At 40.1% G+C, this 16,645-nt stretch overlaps 1 long non-coding RNA gene across 1 annotated transcript in view; it reads right to left on the bottom strand.

Moving 5' to 3' along the window:
* Positions 1 to 15,593, bottom strand: part of LOC107132781 (uncharacterized) — a 33,559-nt gene extending 17,966 nt beyond the window's left edge. Inside the window, exons 1-3 of the long non-coding RNA XR_001501051.3 lie at positions 15,004 to 15,593; positions 14,404 to 14,444; positions 1,157 to 1,275 (exon numbers count right to left, since the gene is read on the bottom strand). This is a non-coding gene — a long non-coding RNA (uncharacterized lncRNA). The remainder of the gene's footprint in view (positions 1 to 1,156; positions 1,276 to 14,403; positions 14,445 to 15,003) is intronic.
* Between the last annotated feature and the right edge of the window lie 1,052 nt (positions 15,594 to 16,645).

The raw sequence follows: 16,645 nt of genomic DNA, 5'->3' as shown, positions 1-16,645 counted from the left end.
CACATAATTCCCAAACCAGTGGATTTTAAAGGGCAGTCACACCTCAAGACTGAAAGAGATCAGCCTCAAGGAAGGTTCTGTCACTTTCAGCCATCAGTTTAAATGAGTGTGTCTTGTAATCAACACAGAGGTAAAGAGAATACATTTCCCACCACACCGCACGTGGGGAGCCCACACCTGTAAGACGCACCGCAAACCCATTCATATTATATGAAGTCCTAATAGACAATAAAACTGTCACATAAAAACGTCATTCCCAGGAAAGCTTTATTATCGAACTAAGGGGGAGAGGGTAGAAAGATGGAAACTAACATTTTCCTGAGTATGTTCTATCTAAATGCCAGGCACTTTCTTTGTTGTCCCATCCCTTTTAATCCCTTTAAAAATAAATAAATAAATTGTAAGAGGAACTTTTCCTTCATTTTACAGGAAAAAAAAATGAATTTAAAGAAAGGTAAACCAAATAGTTCAAAGCCAAACAACTAATAAAGTATCATGTCAGGTTCCAAACCCAGGACTCCCTTTATATGAAATCCCTCCAAGGAACCATAATCCCTAATTTTAACCTGTTGCCTTGAATTAAACATATTAGATGCACATTCTTAAAAAGAAAAGAGGGTAGTGAAGACATGAAGGTAGAAATGCCCCAGTTTTTCACGTTACTGGTAGGAGTAGCTTTCCAGATTATTGAGGATATGGTATAAAACAAACGTCATTTACAATTGGCGTTAGAACACATCACATAACCATATTTTTGGGAAAGCAGCAAAAGTAAGTGTACCTTCTTTAATATTTTTAATATGTTCTGGTTGTACTAGTACTGAAATTAGACCATGGGCACTGAGCATGTAGCAATTCATGAATAGGCACCTTAAGAGCTTTCAATCTGGAAATGAAAGCTTTGCAATAAATTCCTACGGAAAGAAGAAAAATGGCCTGGGAAGGAATGGGGGAGTTGATGAGTGGGGAGGGGGAGCAAAGCAAAAGAATTCACAAATAAAATGTTCACCTTTATAGCCTGTCAAGTTATATCCTTTGAATGAACATGTACACAGGCAAATTCCCTGGGCACTACAGCAAACGGAATGTGTGTGTGTGTGTGTGTGTGTGTGTGTGTGTGTGCATGTATCCCGCTTGTGCTGTGAAGAAGTCTTACCTGGATGACATCCAGTGATGTGACCCATTTCCAGAAGATGCAGCTGATGTTAAATCTCAGAAGACAGGCAACAAGAGACTGGATCAGGGTTTGCTAATATTCGCTGGTATCACTAGAGCCTAGGGAAGAAGAAAAAAAGATTTTGCAATTTTAGGCTGTGGGGGGAAAAAAAAAAAAAGTCGCCACCTCTCACCAGCTCTCTAAGGAAATCTTGTGACCTCTGGGATAACCCTGGTATCAGGAAGCACGGTGGTGACCATCAAATGAGCATGTATTTATCTACCTAAAGTAATCACCATATACCCAATGAATAACCAGGTTTGTTCCAAATATGTGCTTGAAGTCCATTTTTTGAAATTTCTAACACTTTTTCCTACAGAGAAAATGACAAAAATATTTCCAACAAAAGTCTACAGAAGATTAATGAGAAAATGTCAAGATGCCAAGCTCTGTAAAGTCTTTTAACCTCAGTTTCCTTATCTTTATAATGGGAATGAAAATATCCTCTCTGTCTCTCTCACAGAAATCTTGAAAGGAAATTTTAGAAACTGTGTCACTAAACAGGTACAAGGCATTAACATAAACTCATAGCACTGTTCTGCTATATTATGAAATTAGTCTCAAATAATATTCCAGTCATATGTGTGCTTAGTCGCTCAGTCATGTCCAACTCTGCAACCCCATGGACTATAGCCCACCAGACTCCCTCTGTCCATGGGGATTCTCCAGGCAAGAATACTGGAGTGGGTTGCCATGCCCTCTTCCAGGGGATCTTCCCAACCCAGGGATCAAACCCAGGTCTCCCGCACTGCAGGCAGATTCTTTACCATCTGAGCCAATTAGTCTCAATACTCTAGTCGTGCTGGTAGTGAAAAATACTGAAGGATAAAAAATTGCAGTGAGGAAAAATATTGAAGGATATTCTCAATACTCAAAGGAGAGGAAAAGCACAGGAGGAAGATTAAATAAATGACATCTTTTCTTTTAGTTTCCTTTTGTTCCTTGGCTCCATCACCTTCTAACATGCTGTTTAACTTATGTGTCTTTCCTGTGTGTTGTCCGTCTCCCCTGCTACACAGTATGCTCCCTGAGAGCAGAGATCTTAGGCAGTTGATTTATTGATGTACCCCCAAGCAGGTAGCTCAGTGCCTGGCATGTAATAATGAATATTCTTTAATAAGTGAATATATCATGTGGTAAGGTTGCAAGGCACCTAGTATACCATTCAAGAAAGACTGATGGAACAAATTTCTCTTGGGCATTTCCTTAACAAACATTCCTAGGAAAACCGAGCAGCTACAAGCCCTTCTGTCAAGGTTTTGTGAACACGAGGAACTTGGGATCACTCTGGGCTTAGGTCAATCTTCAGGAGCTGGAATGTTGCCCTCTGAATAGGGCTACAGCATGTTTCTTTGTGAATCTTTGTAGGGAGAACACTTCAGTCACCCCTGGTTCACCCCATCTGCTCCTCCTCCCCCTCGGGTAGGGCAAGCTAACAGCACACTGATAACACCCCCTCTTTGCCCCTTGATTAGAAGAACGTCCAACACCCCCACAGGTCTTCCTCTTTCTCCCCCGGAGCCTGTTGATTCATTCCTCTCTGCAGGCTCCCACCCATTTTCTTAGAACTGCTACCTTTTATCAACAGGCGCTGTGCTGGGTGGGTGGGTGGAGAAGGGGAAGCGAGTAGGGAGCTGGTTGTTGGGTGCAGCCCTTCGGACATCTCAACAAAGGGAGTGAGCCACTGCCCACCTCTCTCTTGGGGGTGGGAAGAGTTCAGGGTCTGCCACTCTGGGAGATCCAGTCTCACTGGGAGCCTGCTTTCCAGCTCTGCTGAAGAGGTTATGTTCCAAAGCCTTGCTCCTAACCAGCGTTCCTGATATAACTCATTCCATTTCAGAGCTCTAAGGGAACTTGGAAATCAAATTCAACTCCCTCATTTCAGAAAACAACAGAAGCCCAGAGAGGAGAATGTGACTTGCCAAAGGTCACACAGCCAGCAAGTGGAAGGCAGGGAGGCCTTTCCCAGCTCAGCCCACCTTTCCCTGCAGTGCCAGGAATGTCTGGGGAAAGTCAGACACCCTTACTTCCCAAGAGTGAACACCAGCAGTGTCATCAGAGCAGCAGCAAAAGGTTGCCTGCATTTGTAGGCATGAATAAAATTTTCATAATTTTTGAAATGCTGACATCCAGATAAATCCAGTAGTAGTTACTTGATTTATTATTTTTTTTAAAGTACTCTTTTAAAAAAAAAAAAAAAAAAGGGGGCTTTCCCAGCAGCTGGTTTTAAATAACCTGTTCTCTCTAATATATGTGAAAAGTGGTTTTCATTCCCACACTCTGCTGCTATAATCTCAGTCCACAATGTAGTCTTGTAAAATGTGATTGAAGTCAAAACTTCTTGATGCAATCATTATAACAAATGAGTATCTAAAGTCTCAGTATAGGTTAATAAAGTTGGGGCAGAGGGAGTGGGCAGGGTAAGGGTAGAAATGAAATAAAACAAGTAAACAACTCCAAACAAATATTTTTCAAAAATAGGTTTATAAATTGGTGTCACTGAGGGGATTGGAGTCGCTTCTAAAATCTGAATTGGCAGACTCAAAAAGCCAAGAAAAATTAAGAATGTTCAGATGATAATATTCTAGAGCTGAAAGGCCATGAAGATGTGTTACCTAACCCAACTATTTCAAAGCATGGTTGAGCAATTAATAGCCCAGAATTGGGAGGGCTGTCTCACCCAAAGTCAGTGAGGTCTACAGCTTCCTAGTTGGGTTCTCATTTTATCCATTTTCATACTGAGTGGAAAAAGAGAGGAGTAATAGGGTAAGTAATAGGGCAAGACCAGAGAGGAGCATGGAATTTTCAGGAAATATCATGAGTTCCACCCAACCAATAGGGAAGCTGTCAAAATCTTTTTGTCATCTCTAGCTGGTTTTGGCAAAAGAGTTCAGTAAATGGATCTTTTAGGATCACTGGGCAAAAAGTATAAGCAGAATCTTGGTAAGAAGGCAGGCCTCATTGGAGGTAAATTTACTTTCAGGGAATAAGACTAGTTTATGTCTAGATAGGGAGAGACTGCCCATGGGAGGGACAAGGAGGGAGGTTTACCAAATCTCCTACCAGAGTCCAGAAATGCATTCCTAGGAACAGTGCCTCTAATCAGGAGACTTTGGGCCATGTCTGAAGGCATTTTGTTGTGGTCACAGCTGGGGAGGGGCAGGGGTACTACTAGCACTGAATGCACAGAGGCCAGGGGTCCCCTGAAACATCCTGCAATACACAGGACAGCCCTCCACCCTGAAAATCCAAGTATCCTGCCCCAAATGTCAATAGCACCAAGGCTAAGAAACTTGTTCTTCTGCTGACTGTCAATCAGTCTTCTGCTCAGATTCAGTATTACTTCACCAAATGCTCCCTTCTAAACCCAAGAAATCAAATAACACTTCTAAAGACGCACCTCCCCCTCTCTCTTCAGATCTTCAGATTTTTAAAGCCCCTTCCCATCCCCCGCTACTCCAAAAATCCAGATGAAGAGGAGGCAGGAGAACAGGAAGCAACAATTTCAATAAAAATACTTAGGGCTGAAAATATCTGCGTAGGAGAGACTATTTCCATGTACTTATATTTTTCTTGCTCTTTGTTGTCGTTCCACCATCCTCGGTAAATTTGTTTTCATTTTAAGTGTTACAAGCAGTTATTATGTATTCCAGGCAGGGCTCCCAAGCTGTGACAATTTAAATAAGGGAGACTTTTTTTTTTTGTAGGAAGAAAAAAAATGATAAAAGTATAAATGGTTTGTTGAAACACTGAAGAAAAGCTTACCTCAGAGAACAAAATGCTTTTTTATGTTGTCTTAATATTAATCCAAAATGAAAATGTCCTTCACTTCAAAAGGGTAAGATTTGGCAGGTATAAGATATAAGAGGGCAAGGATATGTCCCCTCCACATTTAGAACTGCATGACTCCTGAGAGGACTTTGAAATAAATAGTACATAAGAAACTACAAGTAATTTTTTAAATGGCTTAAATCTTTCACATATTCAACTCAAAAGAAGAGAAAGGTTCACAATGGCTGGATAGAACGGATTTTAGATGAAGGATCTGAAAACTTGGGTTCTGGTCCAGGTTCGTGACCTACAACCTTGGGCAAATAATGTACCTCCTATGTGCTAATTCCCTGATGCTGGGAAAGATTGAAGACAGAAGAAGAGGGCCGCAGAGGACGAGATGGTTGGATAGCATCCCCAGCTCACTGGCCATGCACTTGGGCAAGCTCCAGGAGATAGTGCGGGAGAGGCAGGCTTTGTGTCACAAAGGGTCAGACAGGACTTAGCGACAAGACAACCAAAGTGTTAATTTGCTCTACAATTTTATAATAATAATACTTGCCTTACAGACTTCGGGTGAGGCTGGAAAGACTTGTAATTGCAAATACCAACGTGTACCTTCCCCACTATTCCCCCCACCTCACATCCTGAACATTCTCATCACGATGAGGAACAACGGCCACTGCTGACAAACGTCATCAGAGTCAGACTTCACTCTATAACAAAGGAGAGCTTTCAATGGATTGCTTTTTACACACTTTCCAATTTCCTTTTTTTAATTCCCCCCAAAAAAAAATTTGTGTAAGGTGAGGAATTATTGGAGTAGGGTCAGCATAGCCCAAATAAATATCTTTACAGAATAAAGTCCTGACAAGGGGTCATGCCCCTAAAACCAAAATATTGGAATGTTAACTACCAAAGAGAATACTTGCCTTCTTGAAATTTCTGACAGGTTCCTGAATGAGTGAGTTAGTAAGTCATGATTCTTACAGTTCTGAAGGGGTCAAGCAGTGGGACCTATTTACTTTGTAAAGTAGCTCTAAATCTTATTGTGTTACAGCATTAATATGAGGTGGGAATGTCTTTGGTTTGCAGAGGTTCGGTGCGGATGATACAAAGACAAGAAAAAAAAATCAGCGCTAGAGGACAGGATAAAGGGACATATCCAAAAGGGGGAAAGAGGTTATTAGAACACCTAGAAGTTGTTGCTTTACTTATGTCCCTTTGGTATGTTTAATGCAAATTTTTATGGAGGCAACAAAATGGTGGGTAAAGGAAAACTAGGGATGTCATTTATTTAGGCTCTCAAATAGCTTTTGATGAAGTCCTACACAAGAGACTATTAAGGAAACTTGCCAACCACTGGGCAAGAGGTAAAGAACTGTCAATCACGGGTTACAAGTGGGTTAAGAGACAGAAGGAGAATAAGTGACCAGCTCTCGGCATGGAAAAGAGTTAATAGTGGGCTGTCAGCAATCAGAACAAGAGTAGTGTCCTCCAGGATATTCGTTAACACCCTTGAAGAGGGACTTAAATAACGAGGTGCTGAAATTTGCTGACTAAACAAAACTATTTTGGTTCCTAAGTCTATACAGATGGATGTGAGAAACACAGAATCCAACTCGGTAATTGGGCAAAACAGTGGCAGATGAAACTCAGAGCAAAGTAATACATGTTGGAAGTAGCAATTTAAATTACTCATCCACTCGGCTGAGTTCTGAATTAGTTCTAAACTTACAGGGAAAAGATTTAGACTCATGGAAGACATCTTAATGAAGATGTATGCATGATGCTAAGTAGAGTTTTAAAAAGAGAGAGAGAAAGCAAATACACTGTTAAGTTTCTGTAAGAATAAAAGAGAATATATTCCAGTACCATTACAGAAATCAATGGTGCACTCCACTCTTGTTCTACATTCAGTTAAAATCACCTTATTTCCAAAGGAAGGTGGTAAAAATAGAAAGAAACATCCAGTAACACCCAGGAAACTCATTAGAAGCAGTGGGGAAAGACAGGCACAACAGAAGATGGGAAATTTTTAAAGTTAGCAACTAGATAATAAGTTGAATGAAAGATGAACATAAGTAGCATATAGGTTTTACATAAACATAAATGCCTGTATTAATATTTTTGCAACTTAGATTGTAGGTAGACTAGAAACTATCTGTAAATATCATTAAAGGTAAACAAAATTTTCTTCTGATTCAAGATGCTACGAGCTGATTGGGACTTCAGTTCTGCCTCATGAGACCCAGCCCATTAGTTGCCATTTTTCATTTATTCTAAGATAGGAAATAAGAAAATGAATGTATTACAAACTTTTAGAAATATTACTTTAAATACCACTTACAAATCATATATCTTCTTTAAAGTTCAGAAAGATTCAAAAAGATTTCATATTGATATTATGTATCAACTCTAATAAAATAAAGGCAAGTGCCAGTTAAGCCAACAGTTAAATCATTCAGTTTAACCTGACCTTGTAAAGTTCCTGGATACACAAATCATTACACACTCTCTCCTTTTTTGTTCTTCCCCAGGAGGCAATTTATCCCTGGACCTGCGCACCAGGAGCAGTAAGACTGCCCACCCTTCTGCCCTCTCCCTCTCCCCTAAATGTCTGAGACTGCCAACTGTGGTTACTAGGAGATAATCAGTCCTAAGGCTTCTAGAGATCAAGCATCTCCTGACAGAGGGGTCAGAAAGAAATTCTCTCCTACAAGGTCCAGGTACTTTATAATTGACCCAGTGCTTGTTGAGAAGATGACATCCGCACACTCAAGCTACGGGTTGCATAACTGGGCAGGTGTATGGAAAGCAGAGGATGATGGGTGAGGCGGGAGGCGGGGGGTTATCGGTTAATTTCCTTCCTGAAGCATTTAGACTTCACCAGAAAATTGGAGACTGAGCTATTGGCGTCTTGGTGTTTCTTAGCCTGTATTTATTGTACTGAGGCAATTGATGTGGTATGGAACTTCAGAAGTACTTTTCCTTGTTTGTTTTTCTTCCTGAAATCTAATCCCTGAGCACTGTGGTAAACAAAAATAAACTAAGAATGACTAGCAATAAAACATGAGCAAGAACAAACCAAGTATTAATCTGAAAATAGAATTAATAGAAGCTGAAAATTGAATTTCACTACAGAAGAATCACAGCAGAGCATGTTTTTTTAATTTTGCAAGTGGAGTGTAAGTATTCTGTAAGGGATCAGCTTACCCTTAAGAAATGATATATATATTTTTTGCTACAGGCATTTGAATGCTTTAGTAAAACATTTCAAAGTTACATAGACATTTTCCCCTTCAAATATGTAGATTCTTTATAAAAAGGGCATAAGGTAATATTTTCACAGCAATTCTGAAAGTATGAAAGAACATTTTGCTGGGTGTTGGCATATCACAAGAGCATTCTATCAAGTGGAAAGTTACTGGCATGTCTGGATGTTTACATAAGTATCTTCATCTCTACACTCTGCACCAAAAGATTTTACAAGTCTCTTTTTGAAACACACACACACACACACACACACACACGAGCTGTTAAAGAGTTCACCATTTTTTATCATCATTTATCTTCACCATCATTTATCTTCATTCTATCATTCTTCCTCATTACTAGTAGATTTCTTCATTGTCATCCCCACTCCTCACTTCGTTCTCCCTTAGCCAGAAACTAAAGTAACTTTGTGAACTGCAATAACACTATGATCATCCAAAAATATTGAACTTAAACATACACACAAACGGAGAGAGGTTTATTCAGTCCTTCTGTATTTGTTAACTAAAAGGACAATTAAAATGCTTGTATGGTAAACAACTCATTCAAACGGATGGCATTATTTATCTAAGACAGTAACTCTCCAGAATATAGCCAAAAAGAATAAAGAGTTTCTTAACAGCCAAAACAAATGTCAAAAATCCATGTACTTCCCTTTTTGATGAGCCCCTCAGGTCGTCTCTCAAAGCCAATTTGCTTTTTCTTTTTAAGTTAATTAATGTATTACATTGATGAAGGTGAAAGAGGAGAGTGAAAAAGTTGGCTTAAAGCTCAACATTCAGAAAACGAAGATCATGGCATCTGGTCCCATCACTTCATGGGAAATAGATGGGGAAACAGTGGAAACAGTGTCAGACTTTATTTTGGGGGGCTCCAAAATCACTGCAGATGGTGACTGCAGCCATGAAATTAAAAGACGCCTACTCCTTGGAAGGAAAGTTATGACCAACCTAGATAGCATATTGAAAAGCAGAGACATTACTTTGCCAACAAAGGTCTGCCTAGTCAAGGCTATGGTTTTTCCAGTGGTCATGTATGGATGTGAGAGTTGGACTGTGAAGAAAGCTCAGCGCTGAAGACTTGATGCTTTTGAACTGTGGTGTTGGGGAAGACTCTTGCGAGTCCCTTGAACTGCAAGGAGATCCAACCAGTCCATTCTAAAGGACTGGGATTTCTTTGGAAGGAATGATGCTAAAGCTCAAACTCCAGTCCTTTGGCCACCTCATGCGAAGAGTGGACTCATTGGAAAAGACTCTGATGCTGGGAGGGATTGGGGGCAAGAGGAGAAGGGGACGACAGAGAATGAGATGGCTGGATGGCATCACTGACTCGATGGACATGAGTCTGAGTGAACTCCGGGAGTTGGTGGTGGACAGGGAGGCCTGGCGTGCTGCGATTCATGGGGTCGCAAAGAGTCGGACACGACTGAGCGACTGAACTGAACTGAAGTGAATGTATTAAAATATTTTCTTAGGTTTAAATCAACCTTCCAGTCTATGAATCAAACCTTACTTTGTGATAATGTATTTAAAAAAAATTTTAACAGCTTTATTGAGATATAATTCACATGGCATGCAATTCATCTATTTAAAGTATACAATTCAATGTTTTTCACAGATATGCATGACCATCACCACAATCCATTTTAGAATATTTCCTCATCTCAAAAAGAAACCCCATAACATGTACCATCATTCCCTTGTTCTTCTCTGTCCCTACCCCTATCTTAGCCCTCAGTGAATAGGGCTAATAGATTTTCTGCCTCTATAGCTTTCTTTTTCTGGGCTTTTATATCAATGGAATCATATAAAATATGATCTTTGTGACCAGTTTCTATCACTAAGCATAATGTCTTCAAGGTTTATTCATATTGTAGCATGTATCAATATTTCATTCCTTTTTATGGCCCAATAATATTCTGTTGAATGGATATACCACATTTTACTTATCTATTGATATTTGTCAGTTGACAAATATATACATTATTTCTACTCTTTGGCTATTATGAATCAATGATACTCTAAACATTTTTGTACCAGCTTCTGTATACAAAAGGCATCTATAACTAGGAGTGGAGCTGCTGGGTCATATGATAGGGATCTACGGGTCTCTCTTTAATTGTGTGAAAAACTGCCAGATTGTTTTCCAAAGCAGCTGTACCATTTTACATTCCTACCAAGTGTAAGAGGGTTCCAATTTTTCTACATCCTCATCAACAGTTGTTATCATTGGATGGTTTGATTGTAGCCATTCCGATGCATATGAAGTAGTATCTCATTTACTACTCATGGTTTTGATTTGCATTTCCCTGATGACTAATGTTGTCAAGTGTTTTTTCATGTGCTTTTTGGCCATTTGTATATATCTTCCTCAGAAAAATATAAGTTCATATCCTTTGCCCATTTTTTAATTGGGAGCCAGTTTACTTTTACATTATACAGTATTTTAACAGCTGATTGTTTCAATTGAGAAATTATGAGAAATAGCAAATAATAAATGGGAAGGAGCTATTAGAGACAGATATGCTAGCTAACGTGATATAATAAAAGAAAAAATATTCTAAAAAGCAAACATAAAACTTCAAAAAGCAGAACATTCAAAAAGCATCCAATCATACAGGATGGAGATGAGTTTCAATGAGCTCCAACAGAATCTCCGTGTTATAATATGAAAACTGACTGAAGTTTACTGTGATTACCTTAAATTATCTTTATAGGTTCATTTTTAATTCTACACAGACTGTTTGCAAAAGACTGGGAGGTTTATAATAAATTTTGGAGCTGTGGCAAAGGAGGATTATGAACACTTGCCATCAGCTATGTTCTCTGAAATGTTTAACAACCAGCTCTCCAGGGAGAAGGAAAGGTCTGATTTGCACTTCCACCATAATCACTTTCAAGCTACCCACTAACACAAGAACTGGCTCAGGAGCCAGGAGGAGTCAGCCTGGACACAGCACAGCTTGCGCGTGTGACTGGTGTAAACCAGGCACTGTGTTAGTCTCTATACATCCGTTATAACCTCATTTCCTGTTTTCAACAACCTTTAAGAGGAAATAAAATGTTCATCTTCGAAGTAAACTGAGGCTCGGAAAGGCTTTATAAACTTGCCCAGGGAGACACAGCTGGGAAATGCCATTCTGGTCTTTCCAACAACTATTCTTCCTATTTAGGCTAAACTGATCCCTCATTTTAAAAAGTTAATCAAAAACAAATTTTAAATTGGGTTAAAAGGCACTTCTGAAGGAGAGTCACCCATTATTTTGAAATTTTACTCATTAGGAACACCACAGGCCCTCACATCCAGCCACGGGCAAGTGAAGTATAATGCACAGGTATTTAGATTCAGAAAAGGCTTCTCCAGCGAAAAATCAGCGGAGGCCTGTTCAGTGATAAGTCCAAACTCAAGCAGGAATTTGCAAATAAATCTTCTCAACACCCCAAGCAGTGTAGAAAGTGGCTCTGAGTAATCTAGAGATAGTCCCTTCCAGCTTGCAAGTAGCAGTAGCTCCCGCCAAGACCAACCCCAGCCTGGGCCGGGCATGGGACTCTCACCACACCAGTTCCACATGCCCCCAGTTCATGTGTTCACAGATGCAAAGTCAGCACACTGACACACCTCAACAAACAGCCTCACAGCAAAGTGCAGGAAATTCCATTCCAGCACTTATCATATAATATGTGTCATACTGTCATATAACAGTATGCCCCCTACTTGCACCGAGCATCAAAAACCAAGGGTGCACCTAATCACACTCTTTGGGAGGAGAATAGGTATATCTTGAGAGTGAACATTACCAGGATTCTATTTAAATTAAACACCAAATTCTCCACCCAGAAGCTAATGATCACTATACTTAAAAATTTCTAATTAGACAAACTGCATGGAAGGAATCGCTTATGCAACCAGTGGCAAGTTTCAACTTCTGTTTCCAGCCAGAATCAAAGAGGTGGGTTGATCTTACCACAGAATAACACATTCCCTTTGCCCTCCCTGGCACCCGCTGTGGAATATATTACTCCATTATGGAAGCTGCTATTGTGTGCCTGTTAGGTAAGGAGGATTTATAATTCAGCAACCATACTTTGGTAATTATTTCTATACCAGCCAAGGCTCAAACCTCACCATATACCAAAGTCCACAAGGCTTCAATACTACAAAAAACAAGCATAGAGAGCTATCAGTAAAGGCTTTGGAAGTCTACTTTTAACTTACAGCAAGAATACAGAGCTATAATCTCTCAATATCTTCAAGAAACTGAGACTGTTAATGTACAATACTCTTCATTGTATTTTCAGTTCAGTTCAGTCACTCAGTCGTGTCCAACTCTTTGAGACCCCATGGACCGCAGCACGCCAGGCTTCCCTGTCCATCACCAACTCCCGGAGCTTGCTCAAACTCATGTCCATCGTATTTTGATCTTCCCTATATTAAATCTGAATGCACTGAATAAAAAAAAAAAAATGCATGCACTTTTTTTCTAACCTTTCACCCAACAAAGAAGATAATCAACAGTAGCCTCATTTCAGAGATCTTTGCTAAAAAGCAGAATGCTTTGACATGTAATATTGCCATCATTACAGATTAAGTAGTAGACACATAGGGGAATAAGGAGAGGAAAGACAAGAAGAAAGCAGCAATGGGCAAAGTTGGGATACTCCCAGCCTCCCCTTTCCACAGCCCACACTACTGGCAACCACATCCACCTTCTGTGGATGGTCGATTCATAACTAGAAGTGCCTTCCTAGACATGACCTCGTTCTAACCCAACCTTCCTCATGCCATGCTCTCTTCATTCTCCCTCCACTCCCCTCATGCTCCACTTAGCAAGTCAACCCGGGTCTCCCGCATTGGAGGCAGACGCTTTACCATCTGAGACACCAGGGAAGTCCACCAATGCATGAAAGTCCTTCTCCAATGCATGAAAGTAAAAAGTGAAAGTAAAGTCGCTCAGTCGTGTCCGATTCCTAGTGACCCCATGGACTGCAGGCTATCAGGCTCCTCTGTCCACGGGATTTCCAGGCAAGAGTACTAGAGTGGGGTGCCATTGCCTTTTCCTCCTGTTTCCTATAGGTACATTCAAACAGCTCCCTAGGGTCTCCTAGAGGTAATGGTTACTTTTTACTGACTCATCCCAAGAGCGATCCCAGGAATGAGGATTTCAGTCCAGGCCATAAGAAGAAATGACACCGTGTCAGGCTGCATCACTGGGGTGGAGGTGGCTGGAATAAGCAATGGGTGCAGTGAGAACTGGCCTTATCAGTATGCACCTTCCTTAACAGTATGCAGATAGCCAAGCAGAAATCCAGCCAGCCTTCCCTGGGGACTTTTCCATTCTCACATCTGTGCAGATTAACCACAATCAACATTTGAGTCACAACACCCAACAAAGTAAACAGCTTGTTGAAAACAACCTTTTAGAATTCAAGCACCAGAAACACCAGTCTCAAGCAACAGTCCTTATCATAACCAAGATGTTGTAAGTTGTGCAACCAATTTCATATGGCTGGAAGGTTCTTTTGTTTGGCAGCCAGGTAAAACAAGAGTTGATTCCTTTAAACAATCTCCCTTCCCCTACATACCCTTCATACACAGAATTCCTTTTGAAGCCACCGAAAATCCCTTTCACAGAACAGAGGGATGAGAGCAATCCATTTGTTTTTGTATGAACCTAATGCTCTCTCTCCAACTGTCCAAGCTAGTTCCCTTTCCTTCTGTAGACCTCTTGTCAAAATTCTCACATTGCAGGAAGCTGTTTCCCACAATGGGTCTCCTCTAAATCAAAATGGCTGCAGTCCAAAGGTTGTGCCAAAATAAAATCCAGTGCACTGCCAGCCACGTCTCAGCAAAACGAGTGACCTTTCCTTCTTCCACGTTTTTAATTGTCATGTCTGTCCCAGTGAAGTGACAAACATCTGAGGTCGAAATTGCTTTTATCCTTGTTTTTTTTTCTTTTTAAGAGCTTCGGATGATGACTCTATTCAATAAATTGAAAATCATTATTATATACAAATGCATATGCTAATGATGACCTGCAAGCTCAGATGGAGGAATGAATAAACAATTACTGGCAAACACTGTGGTATGGCATTTCAATGAAGTCATCACAGAATCACTAGCAATTATCCTCACAAACTTACGCTGAGGTGTCTATGGGCTGAGAGAAATGCATACTTCTGTCCTAAAAAGAAAAATAGGAAAAACTCAGAAAATCAGATTAAAAACCTTAACACTCAGATCCAGAAATAATATTGCAATCTTATAAACACACACAGAGAGAGAAACATGCCAAATAAAATGAATGCAGTTTTGTTAAAAAAAGAAATCCTGTCACATTCATCAAATGCTATTCCTTAGAAGCATGACAAGTCTGATAAAACTAAGGCAAAGAGGGGCTTCCTCTGTGGCTCAGCAGTAAAAAATCCGCCTGCAATGCAGAAGACACAAGTTTGATCCCTGAGTCAGGAAGATCCCCTGGAGAATGGAATGGCTATGCTGCAGTCCATGGGGTCGCAACAGAGTCAGATACGACTTAGCAACTGAACACCACCGACAAAGAAGGCAAAGACATGAAATAGTTTTGACTGTTGTACAGTTTTAAGCTTTGTCTTGCTTGACATTGGGCAATAAAAGTACTACATCCTGAAATCACCTTCTCATCAGGCAGATTCATAAATGACTAGAAGGCCTTTCTCAGTAAGTAATTATTAATGGTCCAGTGTCAGCCTAGAGAAGCATACCTCATGGGATTCCAAAGAGGTTGGTCTTAACCTGGTGCTATTTTTAGTAGTGACTTAGAGGATGGTAGAGAATATGGTTATTAAGTTCAGGATGACATCAAACCGGGTGTGGTACATTCCACTTTGGAAAACTAGATAGAAGTGCAAATGATCTTGATGAGTTGGAGAAGTGGGTGGATGTAAACAGATTGAGGCTCTGTAGTGTAATTCACATGGGAAGAAAAACAAACCACACAATTGCAGGATTCATTTTGTGATGTCATAAAGAAAACAATCCAGAGGTCAAGAGTCAACACAAACTATTGGTGTTTGTGCTTTAACCTTAAAAAAGCATGATTGACTTAGTAAAAGAAAACCAGGAGCCCTTTCCTTGATCCTCAGTACAGATACAGGCTATCCTAGAATACTCTGTAATGTCTATAGCACCACATTTTAAAGTAGGATATGGAGAATATGGGGGCTTTTAAGAGGAAATCAAATTTTCTTATTGATTACAACCTAGAGAAACAGCCCTTAGAGAAACAACTGTAATGATAAAGGTATAGACTTAGAAAAGATTGAGGAAAGTACTAAACCACTTTCAAGCCTAGAAAGAGGGGAAAAGACAGAAAATCAGTTTCAAAGCTATTAGAAAATCTTCCTAGCAAAGAAAGCTGTGGGAAACCAGAGAACATTGCAATGGACTCAGAGGTCCTCTCTGAAAACTTCAAAGAATTGGCCTTTCTCTGAATTTGGGAACAGCTTTAAGTACAGACAAAAGACTACACAGGAGAAAATAAAATCAAAAACTTTGTATTTCCTGTTTATCTGGGTTTTCCCCCCTTTTATTTAGTGGTGGGAGGGAAGAAAGAAGAAGGGTTGTCCACTGTGTTTCAGGACCTTCACCTCTCCATTTGAGACGGGGTGACAACTCAAGCCCTGTTTCCCACCTACGCATCTCGGGGTCCAAACATGGCCTTGTTTAGATTCTTTGCTATCTTGTTTCAGGGATGGTTCCTTGCAGGTAATACTGAGTTTTGAAGAAACTACAAAGCCCAGGCTCTTTGCCATCTCTGAGTGGGATGCAGCCTGAATCCCTAAAATCAGGTTTTGCTCATTTCCCACCATTCAGTTTTTGCTCAAACCTGGCGCTGTCTAGAATTTGAAATACTTCTTTCATCAACTTCCAAGGAACTTCCTACCTTTTAAGGCCAGGTGCTGTCCCGCCTCTTATGGAGCTGGTCTAACCTCTCCTTGCACAGTGTTTTCTCCTTCCCAGGAACTCTGAGCATTCATGGCATTTGCTTGATACACAGTCACACACAGCCCTGTGACATTTCAGGTACTGTTGACTCACCACTTAACATTTACTGTGTGTCTACACAACATTCCCAACTAGACTGTAAGCTCTTTGAAGGTGAGGATTATCTGTTAAATTGTTTCTTATCTTCCAGCACCCAGTTCAGCCAGTACTGTGATCACAGTAAGGATGGAGTTAATATTTGCTTAATGAATGAAGGAATGATTAAGAAGAATGTTTAAAGTAAATTTGATTCTTTACCCAGAAAAGTTGGAAAACTTGGAAAACTATTTCTAAGGAGAGACTATTTCACAAGAAAATAAAAACTGATAAAGGGGAAAAAAACTTAACATTTCATACACT

The sequence above is a fragment of the Bos taurus genome, chromosome 9 (genome assembly GCF_002263795.3).
Source record: "Bos taurus isolate L1 Dominette 01449 registration number 42190680 breed Hereford chromosome 9, ARS-UCD2.0, whole genome shotgun sequence".
Lineage (NCBI taxonomy): Eukaryota > Metazoa > Chordata > Mammalia > Artiodactyla > Bovidae > Bos > Bos taurus.
Note: the sequence above shows the minus strand (reverse complement) of the source record. Positions and strands in the feature narration are given on the sequence as shown.